Below are 20,951 nucleotides of genomic sequence, written 5' to 3'. Positions count from 1 at the left end.
ATACTTCAACATTGCAAGAGATTAACATTACCAGGTTAAAAATATACTTTGTCACGTTATTCATAATTCTTACAATACCACGTATATTGAAATTTTCCATCATAAATTTCTTACCTATTACACAATAAATGGACTGCTAATTGTATGGTACTTGGGGAAACAGGAAGTTACGCTATGCAAGACTTTAATGAGCAGGGAATGGCAAATTTTTGGTTGTAAATTGTAAGTGACAACCAGAACAAATTTTCTCTTGTTATGTTTAAATTAGCAAAGTGTCTTTCTGAAAGTAAAATATTTTGAGTCTAAATGGATATCAAGTTTGAAAAGTATTGTTGATCACTGTGGTTATTCCAATTAGTCTAGTAGGAAGACTAGGTCCCCCTGCACCCCCCGGAGATATACTTCTAATCAGTGTTTCTAGATTGGAAATAATGTGTAGAAAATGACTAGCTATGGCCCCAAGCTGAAAAAATGTCCCACATACCATTTTTATGCAAATTACTGCTGCCATTATCAAAAAAAGACTAGGTCCCCCTGCACCCCCCGGAGATATACTTCTAATCAGTGTTTCTAGATTGGAAAAAATGTGTAGAAAATGACTAGCTATGGCCCCAAGCTGAAAAAATGTCCCACATACCATTTTTATGCAAATTACTGCTGCCATTATCAAAAAAACGATTTTTGACATATCTCAGCCAATATTGCAGATAATTGAAAAATGAAGGTGTCTAGACCCATGTTTTGAAGGGCATAGATCATGATAGAACTATTCATAACATGATTACATGTGTCTATGGTATACTAGTATGCTAATTAGTGCTTTATTTACAAAATAATCACAGTTTTACGAAATAATAGACTCATATTAAGGTCCGTCTACACAGACGTTAACACAAAGTTTTATTTTTCTAAATACCCTGTGAAATTCACCGAATGCCCTGTGAAACCTGGGATTCTTCTCCAGCTTTTTCAAGGGCCCGACTTTTCCCTTCCCTTTGAAGGCACTGGTGCAGTCTTCTCCGCTGAACACATAGTACCCCAGGAGAGTGGCACAGTAGTCCTCTCCCAGGGATTCTGCCAGCTCAGAGACGTTGACAAGTTGGCGATGCTTCCCTGACCCTGTATCCAGGTACACCGTCAGCTTGATGTTGTGGGCATGGTGGAGCAGGATCAGGAGGATGTCTGTGTCCGGTGTTCTGACTACAGCGTTCTTGTATCCGATGGTAGCAGCATGATGGAGGTACAGAACCACCCTGGTATCAGTCTCTTCCTGGTTGCTGTAGATCGTGGGGAGTTCACGTACCTCGACCTGAAACACAAAAAGGCACCGCATTTCAATCACCAGTCACTGCCAGTTTCAGTATATCTCCGGGGGGTGCAGGGGGACCTAGTCTTTTTTTGATAATGGCAGCAGTAATTTGCATAAAAATGGTATGTGGGACATTTTTTCAGCTTGGGGCCATAGCTAGTCATTTTCTACACATTTTTTCCAATCTAGAAACACTGATTAGAAGTATATCTCCGGGGGGTGCAGGGGGACCTAGTCTTTTTTTGATAATGGCAGCAGTAATTTGCATAAAAATGGTATGTGGGACATTTTTTCAGCTTGGGGCCATAGCTACTCATTTTCTACACATTTTTTCCAATCTAGAAACACTGATTAGAAGTATATCTCCGGGGGGTGCAGGGGGACCTAGTCTTTTTTTGATAATGGCAGCAGTAATTTGCATAAAAATGGTATGTGGGACATTTTTTCAGCTTGGGGCCATAGCTAGTCATTTTCTACACATTTTTTCCAATCTAGAAACACTGATTAGAAGTATATCTCCGGGGGGTGCAGGTGGACCTAGTCTTCCTACTAGACTAAATATATGGTGTATTTTTTATAACTTTGAAAAATCATGAGGTAAGTCTAGCATCAAACGCAAATCTTTACCTGCGCCACCAAAGGTGGATGGAGGTTATGTTTTCACCCCTGTCTGTTTGTCTGTCCGTTTGTATGTTTGTTTGTGAACAAAATATCTCAAAAACTTGTGGACGGATTTGGACGGAATTTGGCAGAGATGTAGCGTATGTGGCAAGCACGAAATGATAAGAGTTTGGTGAAGATCCGGATTTGGATCCGGCTACTAGAATTTTTTAAGTGATTCTTCACCATTGCGAGATCGGGCCAAAAACGATACATAACAGGATATCTCAAAAACTTGTGGACGGATTTGGACGGAATTTGGCAGAGATGTAGCGTATGTGGCAAGCACGAAATGATAGGATTTTGGTGAAGATCCGGATTTGGATCCGGCTACTCGAATTTTTTAAGTGATTCTTCACCATTGCGAGATTGGGCCAAAAACGATACATAGCAGGATATCTCAAAAACTTGTGGACGGATTTGGACGGAATTTGGCAGAGATGTAGCGTATGTGGCAAGCACGAAATGATAGGATTTTGGTGAAGATCCGGATTTGGATCCGGCTACTAGAATTTTTTACGTGATTCTTCACCATTGCGAGATCGGGCCAAAAACGATACAGATCAGGATATCTCAAAATGTTATGGACAGATTTGGACGAAACTTGTTGGGCAGGTTGTGTGTGCGACAAGGAACAATCTATTCGATTTTGGTGAAGATCCGGCTCCAGATTGAAGAATTTTTTAAGTGATTCTTCACCATTGAGTGATATGGCCAACCAGGTGGAGTACGCTCTCTACTGAGTGCCGTTCTAGTTTGACATGTGTGTGCAGATTTGGCATGATGAAGTCAACAATAACCCCATGTGCTCAAATTACAGTTTATTTAAGAACAAGTTTTATTTCGAACCTCATTTACTGCAACTCTCTCCAGTCCTCAGAGTTAATATGTGTGAATTTCGCTGTGGCCACCATAATCTTACTGTTCCTCATGGTCATTATTCAAAAGATACTTTTCAGCGTTTATGTCCATTGTGTGAAGCTAATGCCACTTGGCGGCGAATCTCACCATCTTCTTGTCTGTTCAGCATTCAATGAAGTGTGTAAAGCATCAGTCACATTTGCTCTACAGCTAGGATACGGCGGCCGTACCCCCCCTAAATTGACAGAAACGTGCGGCGGCCGCAGAGTTTCTGAGGTGGCCTCAGGGTGGCCCTAGGGCGTATGGCTATCTTTTACAGGCCGTAGGGGTCGCCGTGGAATTATAGCGCGGAGTTATAACTTTTTTCATTTCTTGGGTGGCCGTAGCAATTCGACAAGCCGTAGCCATGACAACTGTAAGTGCTGTTATACATATGAAAAAGAACTGGTATATATACCCACTCGTTACCGTCCGTCTGGCCGCACGTTCGCCTTAGGGCCCCCCTGCGGTCGCCTTGCGGGCACCTTGAGGCTACCTTGCGTCTGCCTTGAAAATTATATGGCCGCCGCAGGGACGCCCTAAGGTCACCGTGCGACATCAAATCAAAGACCGTATGGCACCCCCACGTTTTCGGTCTCCACAATTTCTAAATACCCCGTGCGGCTACCCGAAAAATAAAAACATATGTGACTGCTACATTGTGTGGCCGTGGAAATACTGCGGCCGCCCTATAATTGCTAGTGGCCGTAGATTTTTTAGACCCTACGGCCGCCGAGCCAAATGTGACTGAAGCATAAGAAGTGTATGAAATGTCATTATTGGGAAAATCCCTCGGTGTGTAAAATGAATGAGCTATTATTTGTGGGTCATGTTGGTCAGCTTGTTATCGTGGTGACGTTTATTGGTAGCATATTATCCAGGTTATAAAAACTTGTTAATTTCTTTCCTGTCACAGAGAAATTTTGCATGCCTAGTCGTGCTTAAAAATTCATTATATCTGGTCATCTGTATCCAGACATCACTTATTTTGTGGACACTTGTATTCTCATGTTGTTTTGTTTACTCTCATGCTCTGAAAGGGGTCAAAGAGTTAATAAAATTATGTTCTATTATATTATATTATATTATATTATATTATATTATCGTACAAAATCCCACTGACAGGCAGAGAGAAACCGTGTCACTTACTGCTTATCTGAAAGAGACGCCCAATGCCGGTCTAACAAATGGAGCATGTCTTTCAATCTTGGCAAATCCCACAATGTCATCCTGTTGCTCGGTTTCTAAAATGAACCCACTTCTCCAGTTAGATATTCGGCCACTGTTAGAGATTCGGGCTCCTGAACTACTAGGCATCACCATCAGCTGTGACATATCCAATTACCTGACCAATACCAAGGTTGTTATCCGAAATCAGCCAAAGACTGAGCCTCCTCCATCATTGCAAGTCATCCTTGAAAAATCAGAAGTACTCGGCCTCATTGGTCTTTATTAGTAGCTTCATTGAGTGCAGTACTGATACACGCTGTGGCCTGGAAGCCAAGCATCACGTTTGACTTTTTGAGATACTGCATAACTTAAAGCTCTCAGTATTATTGGCATCTCACATGACGAGGCCAAGGCACAAGGCCAGTTGCTCTCACATCAACGACAGTTTGTTTGGTGGACTGTTTTAAAAAAAAATCTCATATCCTCCGGTCTTGCTCTGTCAATTCTCTCTCAATCCTAGGACCCTTCACAGCTCCTCCAGGACATATGACTTCTAACAGTAACCGCCTGCTGGTTAAACTTCCAACACCCAGGCTTACCACCCACTTTTGTTCCTCTTTTTCCCATTTATGGAACTGCCTTCTAAAGTCAGTTTATCCCATCCTTATCTCCAGGGCTTTAAACCATCTCATTTCATCCCCTATCCCTACCTGCAATATTTTCTACCTCCATGACCCCCTACCTAACCCAAACCTCCTACCAATAGGTTACTGTGTTTTCTCCCCTCCGCTCTTTCCTCTTTTTTTCCTGTTCGTTCATTGCCTTGCTTTTTGCATAGATCAGTGCCCCCCACTGTCTGTACATCGTCATTTGCCCTGTCACCTCACTCTACCATGAGCTGAGATATTTTATGAACAACACTGCATATGAAAAGATATGTCTCCTTTTTACCTATTTTTTTTAGATCATTATAATTTAATTATCTTCACGAAGTCAAGTTTTAAATTTATATGTCATTTTGTAGGTCAATCTTTTAAGGCTGGTCTATGAATAAGAGATGTCATTGGTTGTTTTTTTGTTTGTTTGTTTGTTTTTTTTTTTGTTTTTTTTTTTTTTGTATACAAGATCGAGGCTCGTGAAAGAGCGAACATTAATCACACAAAGACAAACAGACACACAAAACAAATAACATCGGGAGCGGTAGACAAGATGGGGAGAGAGGGGGAAGGACACAAACACAACATTTGAGAGCAGGGACCGAGAGACATGGAGACATCGAGAGATCTGTGGGAGGGAGAGGGCTTTGGGGGGGAGGCATGGGAAGGGGGGGGGGGGTTTATTAAGATTACCAAGCAAATTAAATACATGTGCAATGATAGGCCCCTTAATCTTTTGAAACAACTTATTCAAACGATATTAGGGAAAATAGTCGATTTAATTACATTCTAAGTCATAATAATGTACTGATGATATTCCTCAACCTCAAGATTTAGGTAATTCAAAAAAAAATCTCTGATGATTGTGTGAATGAGAAAAGCCAATTCGTGATCTATTCCAATTACAGCCAAGGGAGACATTGAATTTGTAACTGAACCGATCTATCATAATCATAGATTCAGCAACCTCATAAATCATTAAGAAAAATGTAAATTAATTAATTTTATCCAAGCTAAATTATAGAGATACAACCTTCGGAGAGATAATTGTTCCACATTATGCGATTAGAAAGATAATGAACAGCATATGAAACAAACGCCACTACCTATACCCTTGCCACTACCTGCATTCATTACCCCCTTGGTGATGGCTGACACTCGCTACACCCTAGCAACTGCCCATACTGGCTACACCCTCGCAAGTGCCTGCACTCACTGAAGTCTCACCACTATCTGCACTCGCTACACCCCTTCCACTGCTGGTAATAACTACAACCAAACCACTGCCTGTACTTGCTGCACGCTCACTGCTGCCTACCCTTGTTACCCCTTCACATCTACCTGCCTTCAATACCCCTCTCCACGACCTGCATTCGCTACACTCTTGCCACTGCCTGTATTCGGAACACACTCACCACTGACTGCACTAGCTGCAACATCGGCCCTGCCTACATTCTACAGACCCTTGCCACTCTGTCAACTAACTTCACCCTTGTGAATGCCTGCACTCACGAAACACTCATCAATGCCTGCATGCGCAGTACCGTCACCTCTGCTTGCGTTCACTACACGCTAATTACTGCCTGCACTCACTATACCCTTGCCACTGCCTGCTGTGGAGCCTGGTGTTGGGTTCACGGTTAGGGTGCTGGCTTGGGATCCTAGGATCCCAAGTTTGAATCCCGGTCGATCATTGAATTAACGCCATGGGGGTGGACTCAGCCTGACATACCTTCCAAGGGTGGCAAATTGAGTACCAGCTCACTGGTAATTGGGGCACTGTATCAGTGGCACAAATGCACTTCCAGAAAAATTATGTAAACCAGCAGCCACAGGCTGCATACGAAACAACAATAACTGCCTACTCCCTGTAACCACTCGCCACTGCCAGCCCTCAGTACCCATCGCCACTGCCTGCCGTCACCATATTATTGATACAGGCAACGGTAATACTGATCTTATCAATATATTCACTTGCCCATAAAGATGGCGGCTGCAAGAAAAATATGTTGCTACGGTTTTGGAAATGTATGCCGGGGGAGAGCATTCATGTACATGTTGGATTACCCAGAATGAGTTATTTAATTAATTTATGTGGTAGGTAGAACTTTGCCCTTTGTTCTGGGGGCTTGATGGGGGAAATGTGTTGTGAGGTTAGTCTGTGTATTCCCGATGTGATGTCTCCCTATTTGCCACTTTTAATCTCCTCAATCAACCAATTATCTGATTCACCAAACCTCAATTCAACAGCCCTTCCTTCACCCCATTGGTCTTTCCTTCAACCCCGCAGTGTGTTTATCCTCGTCCTTCAGTCTGTCTGTACATTTTTGATCGACTCACTCGGTTATTCCCTAACAATTAAACATCTGTTCATCCATCCCTCACCATTCAGATCCCTCATTCTTTTATTATTCACATTTGAACCATCTGTCCATCCACCCATCAATCAATCCTGTACTTGTCAGTCTCCAAATCACCACCAACCTCCATCAAAACCCGTACGAGCGATCGAGTTCCTGAGTCCCTCACTGTTAGACAATTAATCCTCTGGACCGGTCAAATTACCTTACCACATTATTCCTTACATGCACTCCTACATTTGTCACACGGGACAACACTTCTCAAACAAGCACAGTACAAAGGGACATTTACATGTGAGGGAGGAAGTGGGGGGCACTCTCTCGCTGCTGGGCGGGCGAGGAGCAGGGCGGGAGCTCGCGTTGCCATCTGAACATCACAACGAGGGGATTTTCCACAGCCTCATTGCTGCACCCACTCCCGTCGGACGCGCACCAATGAGAAAGATGCTCGTGTGAAGTTTGCTTCCTCAAAGCCACACCTGGCGTGGCATGTATCAAGGCCAGGACCTCAGACTGCTAACTCCGAGATTGCCTGCTGAAGCGGGGGTTGAGTTGAACCAGGCTGTGCTGGGACACTGGAGCGAGTCATGCCGTGGCTGGAGGCAAGCGGCCCACAAGCTGGAGTCTCGCCTCCCCGTTACCTGCATCTCATACAGTAGAATCTTTAACGTCCACCAACAATCAATGCTGTAGTAGATGGATAGCCAGCTGAACATTTTATTTAGCAGAGAGCGCACTTTTTGATGCTGCGCCTTACCTCACGCGAAGCACCAGTCCAACAGTTTGTAGTCTGGTCGAGAATAGAACCCTAACTAGATAGTTCACAGTTAAGTTTTCACCTCTGCCTTCCTGGTAGACCTGCATGACAAGTCGGCTGAGGGTGCCTGAAGTGGGGTGGGGGAGGAGGGAGGTGTGAGGGGTAAGTTATCCCTCAAATAGTTTGTGTGGGTCAAATAGTCTCTTCCCCACCCCCGCCAGAGAGAGAGAGAGAGAGAGAGAGAGAGAGAGACAAAAGGATTGGAGTGGAATGGAAGGTGGATGAGAAAAAGAAAGAAATCAATAGAAATACATAATTCTCAAAGAAGTAGCTAATGCGGAGAAGGGACTCTTTATCCAAGGTTTTAAAATATTTTTATTTAAATAGAATGAGTGCCCTTTTCATGGTGAAAATTGACAATTTTTGCGAGAGGGAAGTGCCCTTGTTACAGGGACAAGGTATATCCTTTTTGGTGAAAAGGCAACCTTTTAAGAAGAAATAAAATGCTCTTTTCGTTTTTCGTGGGTTTCCTCCCCCCTCCCAATGCGAAATGCTTCCGGCACTCTTTAAGTCGGCCCATTGCTAATAAAATACAGCTTCGAAGAACATGTGTGCTTGTTATAATTGGGTCATTCAAGCTGGTGAGTTCAGCGGAGAGAAGATCAACATTTCCACCATTTTGTGCCGGTGAATCCAGCTCATGGGAAGATCAACATTTCCGCAATTTTGTGTCGGCGAGTCCAGCTCATGGGAAGATCAACATTTCCGCAATTTTGTGTCGGTGAGTCCAGCTCATGGGAAGATTAACATTTCCACCATTTTGTGTCAGTGAGTCCAGCTCACGGGAAGATCAACATTTCCATAATTTTGTGTCAGTGCGTCCAGCTCATGGGAAGATCAACATTTCCACCATTTTGTGCCGGTGAATCCAGCTCATGGAAAGATCAACATTTCCACCATTTTGTGCCGGGAAATCCAGCTCATGGGAAGATCAACATTTCTACAATTTTGTGGCGGTGAGTCCAGCTCATGGGAAGATTAACATTTCCACAATTTTGTGCCGGTGAATCCAGCTCATGGGAAGATCAACATTTCCACAATTTGTGCTGGTGAATCCAGCTCATGGAAAGATCAACATTTCCACAATTTTGCACCAGTGAGTCCAGCTCTGTGGAAGATCAACATTTCCACAATTTTGTGTACATATTTTATAGATGGTCCCAATGACAAAATTAATAATTATATATTAATTAATAACTATTTATCTATATATATATAAAACACAGTTTGTGTGTGTGTGTGTGTGTGTGTGTAATGTTACCGATAGACTCCTAAACGGAGAGGCTCACGTGCTTGATATTTGGCATAGACATGGCCATTGAGCCTGGGAAGAACATGGCCAACCTAAAAAAAAATATTTCATAATATTTTTTTACCATATTTTTACCTCAGCGCATTTCAGCGAGGAATATTATGCACGGAATCTGAGGCGGTGGCAGCGCAGCGCGCTGATTCGCTCAGAGCGATCACGTGATGTTCCTTGCCGCCATAAACTCAGTTACGCGTTCGCACATATTTCAGAGCGAAAAGCGATTGCGTTTTTTCACATTTCAGTGAGGAACATTGCCATTCACACCACATAGGTTTTTTTTTCTTTCATCTTTACGAGATCCATATTTTTTATTCATATTTACTTCAGCGCATTTCAGCGAGGAATATTATACACGGAATCTGAGCAGGTGGCAGAGCAGCGCGCCGATTCGCTTAGAGCGATCACGTGATGTTCCTTGCCGCCATAAACTCACAGTTACGCGTTCGCACGTAATTCACACGTTCAAAACAAACGAGATCCGCGAAGCGAGTTTGTCGAGTCGTGCTAACCAAGATGGCGACACGGCGGCTTAACTTTTCACGGAGTATGAGCGTTCTATATATTTTCAATTCAGTGCGCCCGACTCGCTCACGTACTTGATTTGTGGCATAGACATGGTCATTGGGCCTTCACGGTGTAATTTGTGCGATGCTTTTGTCCGAGTGAGCTTGAGTCGAGAGGGCGAATGTACGGGTCTCCCTTCCCCCACCCGGCAACGCCGGTACTGGAGGGCGTCACAGGATCGGTGAGTCTCCAAAATCCGCTTCGTGCTGTTGCGAAGATGCAGGACGATGTCACGATTGTTGTGGTGCTCTCCGACCATGAGAACTGCAACGTCATTGTTGACTGGCCCTCCCCTTCCCCCCCCCTTCCCCCCTCCGTCCTCCCCTCCCTTCCCCCTCCACCCTACCCCCTCCCCTTCTCCCCTCCCCCTCCCCCTCCCTTTTCCCCATCCTCCTCCCTTTTCCCGCTCCCCCTCCCTTTTCCCCCTCCCCCTCCCCCCTCCCCCTTCCCCTTCCCGCCTTCCCCCTCCCCTCTCCCCCCTCCCCCTCCCCTCTCCCCCCTCCCCCTCCCCCTCTCCCTCCCCCTCCCCCCTCCCCCTTCCCCTTCCCGCCTTCCCCCTCCCCTCTCCCCCCTCCCCCTCCCCCCTCCCCCTCTCCCTCCCCCTCCCCCTTCCCCCTCCCCCTCCCCCTCCCCCTCCCCTCCCCCCCTTCCCCCACCCCTCCCCCCTCCCCCTCCCCCCTCCCACCCTTCCCCTCCCTCCTCCCACCCTCTCCCCCTCCCATCCCTCCCCCTCCCCCTCCCCCCTCTCCTCCCCCTCCCCCCTCCCCTCCCCCCTCTTTTCCCCTCCCCCCCTCTTCTCCCCTCCCCCCCTCTCCTCCCCTCCTCCCCTCCTCCCCATTCCCCTCCCCTCCCCTTCCCCCTCCCCTCCCCGGCCCGGCAATGCCGGGTACTTCTGCTAGTATCTCATAAACATAAAATATTGAATATGTAAAGAAAAACATTGCACTCATTGTTACAAAAAATAATAAATAGCCAGGATGCGTCACCATACATTGATTCCATAGATATCGAACATTATATGAAGGACACTTGCCTTTTATGTGTCTGGAATATAAAACCATCACAACCAGCAGCAACAATATTCAAAGAAAAGGTCCTTGTGCACGCTTTCATGTCTAAAGCCACCACCTTTATCCGAAACAGAAAGGTCACCTCATGTCGAGAAACTGCTTTGGAGCAGATGATGAAGGTTAAATATGACAGCGAAGTACATATATAGAAGCTGGATCATCATATTTGGAAGCTGCAGCCTCAAATCATCAGGATACAGATCATCTGCTCCACTGAATGCTTTCTCAGTTCGTGACATTGTCCAATGAATGCTTGGAGAATTGCCTTTTGTATGGAATAACCTTCCGCATATTGGAGAATGCATGACGTTGTGAAGTATTTGAGCAAAGCTTGAAGATACAATTATAGACAAGATTATAAGGGATAACAATGGAACTTTCATTTTGGCTCTGATTACATCAAAATAATTCCTGCCCTAACTACTGCTGGGAGAGGGATGGCAAAGCGCCCAGCATGACCCATGGCCAATTAACTGTTTTGGCAGAATCAACGCTCTGGAACACAGCATGGTACATCAGTCACATCAAAATCAATTACTCTATCTGTCCAATCAAATGTAAAACACAGAATTTAATCTGACTGTCTGAAAGACAGAAACCGTCTTTCATGCTTTGGATGTTCTCTTCCTGAAAAAAGATGCTGCTATACAGTCAAAAATATGAAGAGTGCAGAGAAAGAGTCCTATCACATAAACTATGGAACAGCCATTATATGAAAACACTGAAACATAAACCAAACACAATGATGCTTGCTCGAAACAGCGTTTAAATACGCGTTTTGCTTCACAAATATTAAAACTGGCATATTTTAGTTTTTGCCGAATATTGATCGACATACATGAAGCAGATGTGAAATTTTGGATATGTGCATGGACATCAATTGGGCATTACATGCATCTACATGTACTATATTAAGTCCACATCAGGACTTAAACTGAAATGATGTTGGTGAAAGAAACAAAAGGTAGAATTAGCACTTCGACAGTTTCTGAATTTCAATATTTGACTTTACAAATGACTAGTTAAATCTTCTTTTTTTTAACGGCTACTATTATCCCACGTTTCTTGTGAGGTCAGCCGGGGAAGCTTGGCTCGAGTCTTCAAGAGTCGGCTGGCCAGGCCTGACTTTCGACTAGTTAGGACAGGAATTTGGCAGTGTGGCTGTCAATAGCTCGACTACTTTTTACGAAGGACAACTAATGCCGGCAGTCGGAATGCTCCTTTAACGTACATTCGCTGAATGGCACACACATTGATGAGGAATCACTCTGCCTGTGAACCACTGGACTGACAGTTTATGGGTGAGTCAGGAATCAAACCTATGCCAGACAACTTAGAGGCGAATGTGTGTACCTCTAGGCCACCCTGTCAGTCCAGATGACCAGTTAATTGAAAATCATGAAAACCAAGACATATGTTGTGCATATCACGATACTTGCAAAATCCATGAAATAAATTGTTGACCTTTGGCCTATGTTGACCTTTTGGCCTATGTTGACCTCAAAAATAATTGGTGGTTGAATTCAGTGATCTGATATGCAAATCCTCTTCAAATTTCAAGTCGATCAGATGAAAATTGTCAATTTTAGAAATTTTAACTGTTATACTTTTCACCTTTAGACCTCAAAAATAATTGGTGGTTGACATAAGTGACCGGATATTAAAATCCTGTTCAAATTTCAAGTCAATTGGAATCAAAATTGAGGATTTTAGAAATTTGACAAAGTTGTTGACCTTTGGCCTATGTTGACCTTTTGACCTCCAAATCAATAGGCTTCTTGCTTATGACGAACTTTACCATTTGGTAAAGTTTCGTAAAGATCGGTTTAAAATTGTGACCTGTAGGCGACTGACATATAGAAAAACAGACAGACGTACAGAATGAAAAATCACTCATAGAGCGACACTTGGCAAAACAGAACAAAGTAGAATAGCACTCAGGAGAGAATCCTTTTGACCTCAAAAATAATTCGTGGTTGAATTCTCTGACCTGATGTGCAAATTGTCTTCAAAGTTTAAGTTAATCTGATGAAAATTGACAATTTTAGAAATGTAGCCTATGTTGACCTCAAAAATAGTTGGTGGTTGGTTTCAGTAAGCTGATCTGCAAATCCTATTCAGATTTCAAGTCAATCGGATGAAAATTGAGAATTTTAGAAATTTGAAATTGTTGTTGACCTTTGGCCTTTGTTGACCTTTTGGCCTATGCTGATCTCAAAAATAGTTGGTGGTTGAATTCAGTTTGCCGATATGAAAATCCCATTCAGATTTGAAGTCAATCAAATGAAAATTGAGGATTTTAGAAATTTGAAAAAGGGGTTGACCTTCGACCTATGTTGACCTTTTGACCTTTTGACATCAAATATATATAGGATTTTGTCGGACCATGAACGCTACCATTTGGTGACGTTTCGTGAAGATCGGTTTAAAATTGTGACCTGTAGGCAAGTATATGTGCGTGTACAGACAAACACACAAACAAACGCACACACAAACACACACACACACACAAAAAAAAATAACCACCTTTTAGAGGCCATTTTTCCCCGCAAAGCGGGGGTTGGCCTTTTTCGGGAACCGTGGTTGTTGTTGTTTTTCGGTCCCCTATTTCGGTCCCCTACACACACACACACACACACAAACTGGAGTGATCAACATACTTGCAAATTTATTTTTTTTCCAAGTAATAACGCACAAGACCAACCAATATACTTGGAAAAAATCTTTGATGCACAACAAACGGACTATTTTGTCGACTATAGAAGAACCATCTTCACTTTCCTGATCATAAAAAGCATGGTCTGCTAACACTAGATCACCACGTAGAAGTTTATCCAAGAATCCACCGTGGTCTGTAATACATTAATGTCACTAGTTCCACCACCCCAAGAGTCTGACAAAAATGACATCACACACCGGGGTGCAATTCCAATGAGAAACTTGACCATGTTATGATGCTTGTCAGATGACCAAGTGCCTGCTCTGGCAAGAAGATTTGATGGTCGTTCAATAAAAATAAAAAGTGAAGCAATCCATGATGACCTCTACTTTCAATCCAAAATGTTTCCGAAATTCCATTGGCATCATTTTACGAAGCTCTTCCCTGTTCGGCCATGATACCAAGTCCTTCAGGTGCATGTACATAACATGAATAACGGTAAGAAAGTTTGACTCTGTTGCCTTCGACACTTTAAACCTTTAATGAGCACAAGTACAAGTTTCTGGAATTTTGCCAAGCATGACATGCCGGATTCACGAATATAATCCTCAAGAAAACTTGAAACAGTCATCAAGACCACATGGGAAGACAAATCTGTTGTAGAACTTCACCTTCTAATCGTTATCCTCAAGAAATCCTGATGAAATCTCACTTTCATGCATGTCACATCTGAGGTCCTGGTTCTCTCAAGTCTCTTTAACTCATCAGATACTAGTTTGTCCATCTGTAGCCTTCTACTGTCATCAGTATCTTCAACTGTAAGATTATAAATCACTACTTTCTTTAAGCTTTCCCATATAATAAAATTGAGTCGGTGTTTTTATTTTCCTCTTCTTCTGTTGATCCTCGAAGGGTATATGACAATGTCATCAATGCATCAGCAGCATCTAGCTTCTCTTTCTTCTTATGCTCTGTAGCTCTTACATAGTGGGCACCCCTATCACACGTGTTCTCATACACCATTGATAATGAAGGAGCCCAGTCTGGATTCTTGGGATCATACAGTGATGATGGCTTTCCTGCAACAACAAAAATAAATACATGAGAAAATATAATGAACTGCTGCACAAGTTCAATGAAACGGTCAAAATGAAAATTTGATTTTAAACATTTTAAACTGTCACTAAAATAAATTAAAAAGTAGAGCTACATTCAAAGTACACCGCCCCAATACCAAATTAAAAAATAACGTATCCTCCAGCGCGTGACACTGCTGGGGTGCCTTCGGCACCCGGCGATGCTGCGAGCAGTATATTGAGATGGAATTGGGAGGGAGCGTGTACAATTATTGATTGATTAATTTATTAGTAGCGTAATTAAAAATAAATCAATAGTAATCATAAAATAATTAATTTATTGATCAATTGGCTAATGGCATACCTAAAATACCATTGTTTCATCCAAATCTGTAACTTTTTGAAAATTAGGTGGTTAATTGATTTTTTTTTTTAATAATTAATTGATTCATCAATAAATCAACAAGTACAAAAAGTTTTAATGAAAACAAAAGCCGCGTCGATGTTACACAATGCCTAGATGCAGCTGTGCCTATAACGTCGATGTTATAGGCACAGGACATTCCTATTGATTCGATTACTTGATGTTATTTTTGTGCAAAGTGAAAATATATCTCGGCAATTTCCCGTGTGTGGCGACGAATTTTTAATATATCTCGGCATTTTCCCGTCTGTTATTTCAGGCGGTGTATGACTGACCATGCCGCGATTTAAAAAAAATATATCTCGGCAATTTCCCGTGTGTGGCGACACGTGAACGAAGCTATGCTCCTCTCTCCACATTATTGTGACGACGTATAAATTAAATATTTCATCGTGACGATTGTCATCAAATGGACGAATTTTTAATATATCTCGGCATTTTCCCATCTGTTATTTCAGGCGTGGTATGACTGACCATGCCGCGATTTAAAAAAATATATATCTCGGCAATTTCCCGTATGTGGCGACACGTGAACGAAGCTATGCGCCTCTCTCCACATTATTGTGACGACGTATAAATTAAATATTTCATCGTGACGATTGTCATCAAATGGACGAATTTTTAATATATCTCGGCATTTTCCCGTCTGTTATTTCGGGCGGTGTATGACTGACCATGCCGCGATTTAAACAAAATATATATATATCTCGGCATTTTCCCCTCTGTTATTTCGGGCGGTGTATGACTGACCATGCCGCGATTTAAAAAATATATATCTCAATGGACTTGAAGTTACAGGCCTTTGAGAATTCATTTCGTTCTATAAAGGGCAACTTTCATCGGATTTTCTTTCCGTTTTTTTTCAACCGAGTCTAAAACTATGTTAGCGACTGTGAAAAATGAAATGATATATCGAATTTGATTTGAAATAAAACTGTGTGAGAGAGGAAGACACCACGGGCCTACAAAACAGGCCTCAAAGCTATGCGAGTTAATAAAATGGTGGATATTTGTTTATATGAAGCCTCTCCCACAATGGGTGGAGCTATGGTTCCCAGAATGGGTGGAGCTTTGAGGTTTTGTCTTCTCTGCAAGAACAAGAAGAAGAAGAAGAACAAGAAGAAGAAGAAGAACAACAACAACAACAGCAGAGGGCACTCTATGACCAGCGTCCGCGACGCGGCTAAAAATAGCATTTACAGCCAAATCACTTGGTTATTGTCATGTCCAAATATCAGCTTCCTAGCTCAAAAGGTGCCTGAGATATTGCCCAGATGAGAAAGGAAATAAATAAGTACTTAATTAAATGATAATAATTAAATAACTAATCAATTAATTGATTAATCAAAAAACAAAAAATAGCGTTTTTGCAAAACCACGTACTTACTATTGTGCCCAAATTTCAGCTTCCTAGCTCAAAGGATGGCTGAGATATCACTCGGACAAACAAACGAGTGAAAACTGAGTGCATGAACTGAAAAAACTGAAAAACTACAATTAATCTGATTTGGTGACGCGCATCATCACCAGGCCCCCTTTGGCGGATGGAATAGGAAAGAAGCTGTGTACCAAAAACCCAGCCCTGAGTATGCAGAGCCAGCCTGAGTATACCATCCAGCTAGTAAAATTATTTAAGTGATTCTTCACCGTTGAGTGATATGGCCAACCAGGCAGAGGTATGCTCTCTACTGAGTGCCTTTCTAGTTACGTCCGTGCTTTTAATGCGTCCTCGTATATGTATTACAACTGGCTTACCGTTTCTGGAAGTGTAAATGTACACAGCTCCTTTCCTATGCCATCTCCAGGCACTGCATAACGTCATTGCTGGGCACCGAAGGGGGCTCGGCAATGACGCACGCTGAAAGGGAGTACCCAGTTTCACTCTGGTTGTTTGTTTGCTTTCTTATTTCCTTGATTTCTTGTTTTCTTGTTTTCTTGTTTGTTTGTCTGGGCGATATCTCAGCCATCCTTAGAGCTAGGAAGCTGAAATTTCGGCACAATAGTAAGTACTTTTTCAAAAACGGTATTTTTTTGTTTTTTGATTCATCAATTAATTGATTAGTTACTTAATTATTATCGATTAATTAAGTACTTATACATTTCCTTTCTCTTCTGGGCATTATCTCAGGCACCTTTTGAGCTGGGAAGCTGATATTTGGACATGCCAATGACAAAGTGATTTGGCTGTAAAGGCTATTTTTGATTTATTAATGAATCAATTAATCGATTAATTATTAAATTTTCCGATTAATGACTAAAAAAATTTTTTCTTTAAGTTACAGATTCGGATGAAGTGATGGTGGTTTATGTATTATATTAGCCAATTGATTAATTATTTATTTTTTATGATTATTCTTTATTTCTTTTCTTTCTCATCTGGACAATATCTCACGCACCTTTTGAGCTAGGAAGCTGATATTTGGACATGACAATGACCAAGTGATTTGGCTGTAAAGGGTATTTTTGATTTATTGATTAATCAATTAATCGATTAATTATTTATTGATTAATAAATTATTTTTTTTATTTTTTAATTAATGACTTATTTCATTAAATTTCTAAAAGTTACATCTTTGGATGAAGCACTAGTGGTTTAGTTATGCTGTTAGCGAATTGATTAAGAAAATATTTTATGACAATCTTTTATTGATTTTAATTATGCAATTAATCAATCAATTATTGTGCACCTCTCCCTCCAAATACAGTCTCAGTGAGTTGCACGGCCAGAGGCGCCCGAGTAATGCCGCCCTGGAGGATATTTAATTATTTGGCATGGGGGCGGTGTACTTTGAATGTATCTGTACTTGTTTTCTTTTCTTAATTAAATGTAATTAATTTGATTTAATTGTAATTAATTTAATATAATTTTATAATTTTCATATTTATTGAATTTATTATTTTGATTTTATTATTGCACAATTTATCTGACCTTCGTGGAATATTGACTGCAGTACAGGATGATGATTACTTTTCTGTGATGATAAAACCTTTACAATCCTGTTGTGATCAGACTTATGCACCAATTGCATGCACTGCTTCATATGTGGTGCTTAATTCATGTTTTGGGGCATGGGTATACCTAGTACCAGGACAGCAAAAATGAATTGTTGATATGATATGGTTGCCTTTTAATAATGTATGCTGGCCCTTTTCAGCAGATTTTTTTTCTTTCTCCCTCGTCTATTACCTGCTTAGTAGATGAAGACCAAAAATGTATTCAGAGGACATTGACCGAGAAGTGGACGCGCCGACATCTGTCGGAGCATATCAAAGGATTCTTTCACGATAAAAAATGGCGACATACATTGAAATTCTTGCTGCATCTCACATTTCATCAATATAAAACATATTATATTTTTGCACATTATATTTTTGCACATTATATTTTTCACCAATATGAATTTACATAAAGCACATTATATTTTTGCTTTTATCATTACTAAAATTTATCGAGTTTTGGATCATTTTTACAAAATTGTATTCCAAGGCCCGAAGGTATAAATGGAGTTCCTTTACCAGGTAGCTGAGGTGCAGTCCCGGTTTCTTTCTCACTCGCATTCTTCGAACATTTCATATCTGGTCTTGCCCTCCCTGCTCGTTTCGGCCGTTAAACTGTCATGAACCGCACCAGGTACCTTCCCGAAAACTAGGCTAACTGTCCACCTCCATTCCTTTGTTCCCCTTTTCTCCTGACTGTGAAATCCTCTGCCAGAGTCTATCCAGTCCATTCCTTTAAAATGGCAATTGCCATCGCCATCAATCAGTTGGCCATCCCGCATTAGGGCCATTCTGTTGGCCATCCCGCATTACCCCATATTCTTAATCTCAAACATTTATATTCCCAATGACTCTTCTTTCCAGTCCACCTGCAATCTTACACAATTTCCCACTCTGTTCCATTTTTCTGTTTATATGTTGTGACTTACTTCTGCTGTCTGTCAGTTTGTCTATTTGTTCCTTGCTCAACTCACCATCCCCTCTCTGCCAGGTCCTTTCTGCTCCATTGTTGAGGTGTCAGCCTCTCAAGCCTCAGTCGTTTAGCTCTTCCATTATTCACCATCTCTATGCAAAAAATACATTTATTTATGGATTATGGTAAGTGACATCATATACCTTGTCTGGCCGAGACTCTCTGCCAAGTTTAAGGATATCCAGACTGAATGTCATTTCACTTGTCTCTCTTACACTTTTCAAATCACCATATCACTTTTTAACCATATAATAAGTTAGAACATGTTATCCTAATGTGGGTCCATGAGTGTAAGTAGAAATTTCGTGCAATTATATCCTTCTTTGAAAGTTAACGAGAACGTTCTTGGCCTATTTGTCCATAATTTTCGTTTCACCACTGACAACTTGATTCGGAGCCTCAATGGATATCTCTTTGCACTTGCGGAGATGAGATGGTTTTGTAAGGGGAGGGGGAAAGGGGGTGGGCTAACATGGAGACTTCGGACTAGTGTGTACATTGTGCATATGGTGGGGGGTAGGTTTCTGGTTGAGTGAGCATGCACATTACCATTTTATGTTAAACAAGTCAGGAGACGACGATGGTTCACGAGCGAGCGGTACGGTATTCAATGGCAAAGGACGGACTATAAACGAAACAGGCCCGGACAGGCCAGGCCCAGAAATGTCAAAACGAAGGTTACTGACCTTGAAATGAGATAGAAAAGAATGTATAATCAGTTATGAAGTTAGTTACCTACACAATACCGAAAATTCGGTTCGATTCCGACAACTTTGAAAATTTGACCTTTGTGACCTTCAAAGGTCAAATGTCAAAGATTCTGAAATTTGTTGGAAAACTTGTATTTCATGATGTATGTGATAATATAAGATCATGTACGACATTTCACCCTATCAGGAAGCGAACAATGTAATAAAACCATCAAAAATCGACGTTTCTAAATTTCGTGACCTTGTGACCTTGACCTTGAGGCGAAAATGAAAAATCGAGCTCCGTGGGGCTAGACACATGACATTGGCCTAACCAAATACCGAAACCCCTGTCAGATTCCACCAACTCCCTCGGAGAAGATGTGGCTTGAACTCGATTACCCCCCTAAAAAGACATCTTTTTCGGGCGTCGCTCCACCCACAATGGGCGCAATACGCCCACTCTCGGCAGGACACAACTAGATCATGATATCAACCTCCCACCCAAGTTTCATCAAGACCGGATGATATCATCGGGTAGTTATGATGCGGACAGACAGTCACACAGACACACACCCATGACGAATATAGTGGTCACTCTGTAATAACTCGTGAACCATTATTTAGCCCGTCCCCTGCACAGCAGGAGACAGGGTTTTGCAATAACTTTTGCGAGTCTGTGTGTGTGTCTGTCCAGGTCGTAACTTTCTTACCATTTGAGCTATTGTCTTCAGATTTTCACAAGAGCTTTACTATGATAATACGGAGAAAATAAAATAATAAATTTGTGAAAAGGTCAAAAGGTCAGCATCAGTTAAAATCATCAATATTCATCCAATTGCTCTGAAATTTGAATTTACAATTTGAGTTTTGTCATCAACTTTTCAACAAAGCTTTATTATGATAATATGGAGAAGATAGATTAATAATTTGGATAAAAGGTCAAAAGGTCAAAGGTCAGCATCACATAAAATCGTCAATTTTCATCTGATTGACCTGAAATTAAAAAAGATTGCGTATTGGATCACTTAATTGGTTCACCAATGAAAAACTAGAAGCTGATTGCTTTTTTACATCAAAAGGTCAAAGGTCAAGGTTGCGTATAATCAACATTTTTCACCTAATTGACATGAAATTTAAAGAATTTGCATATTAGGTCACTGAATTGGTTCACCAATCAAAAGCTACAATTCAATTGTTTTTGTTAGATCAAAAGGTCAAAGGTCAAGTTTGCGGCAAATCACCTATTTTCACCCGATTGGCCTGAAATTAAAAAAATTTGCATATTGGGTCACAGAATTGGTTCACCAATAAA

Source organism: Myxine glutinosa, chromosome 1 (assembly GCF_964187855.1).
Source record: "Myxine glutinosa chromosome 1, kmMyxGlut1.1, whole genome shotgun sequence".
In the NCBI taxonomy this organism is placed as follows: Eukaryota; Metazoa; Chordata; class Myxini; order Myxiniformes; family Myxinidae; genus Myxine; species Myxine glutinosa.
The sequence above is the reverse complement of the archived record's forward strand: the minus strand, read 5'-3'. Positions refer to the sequence as shown.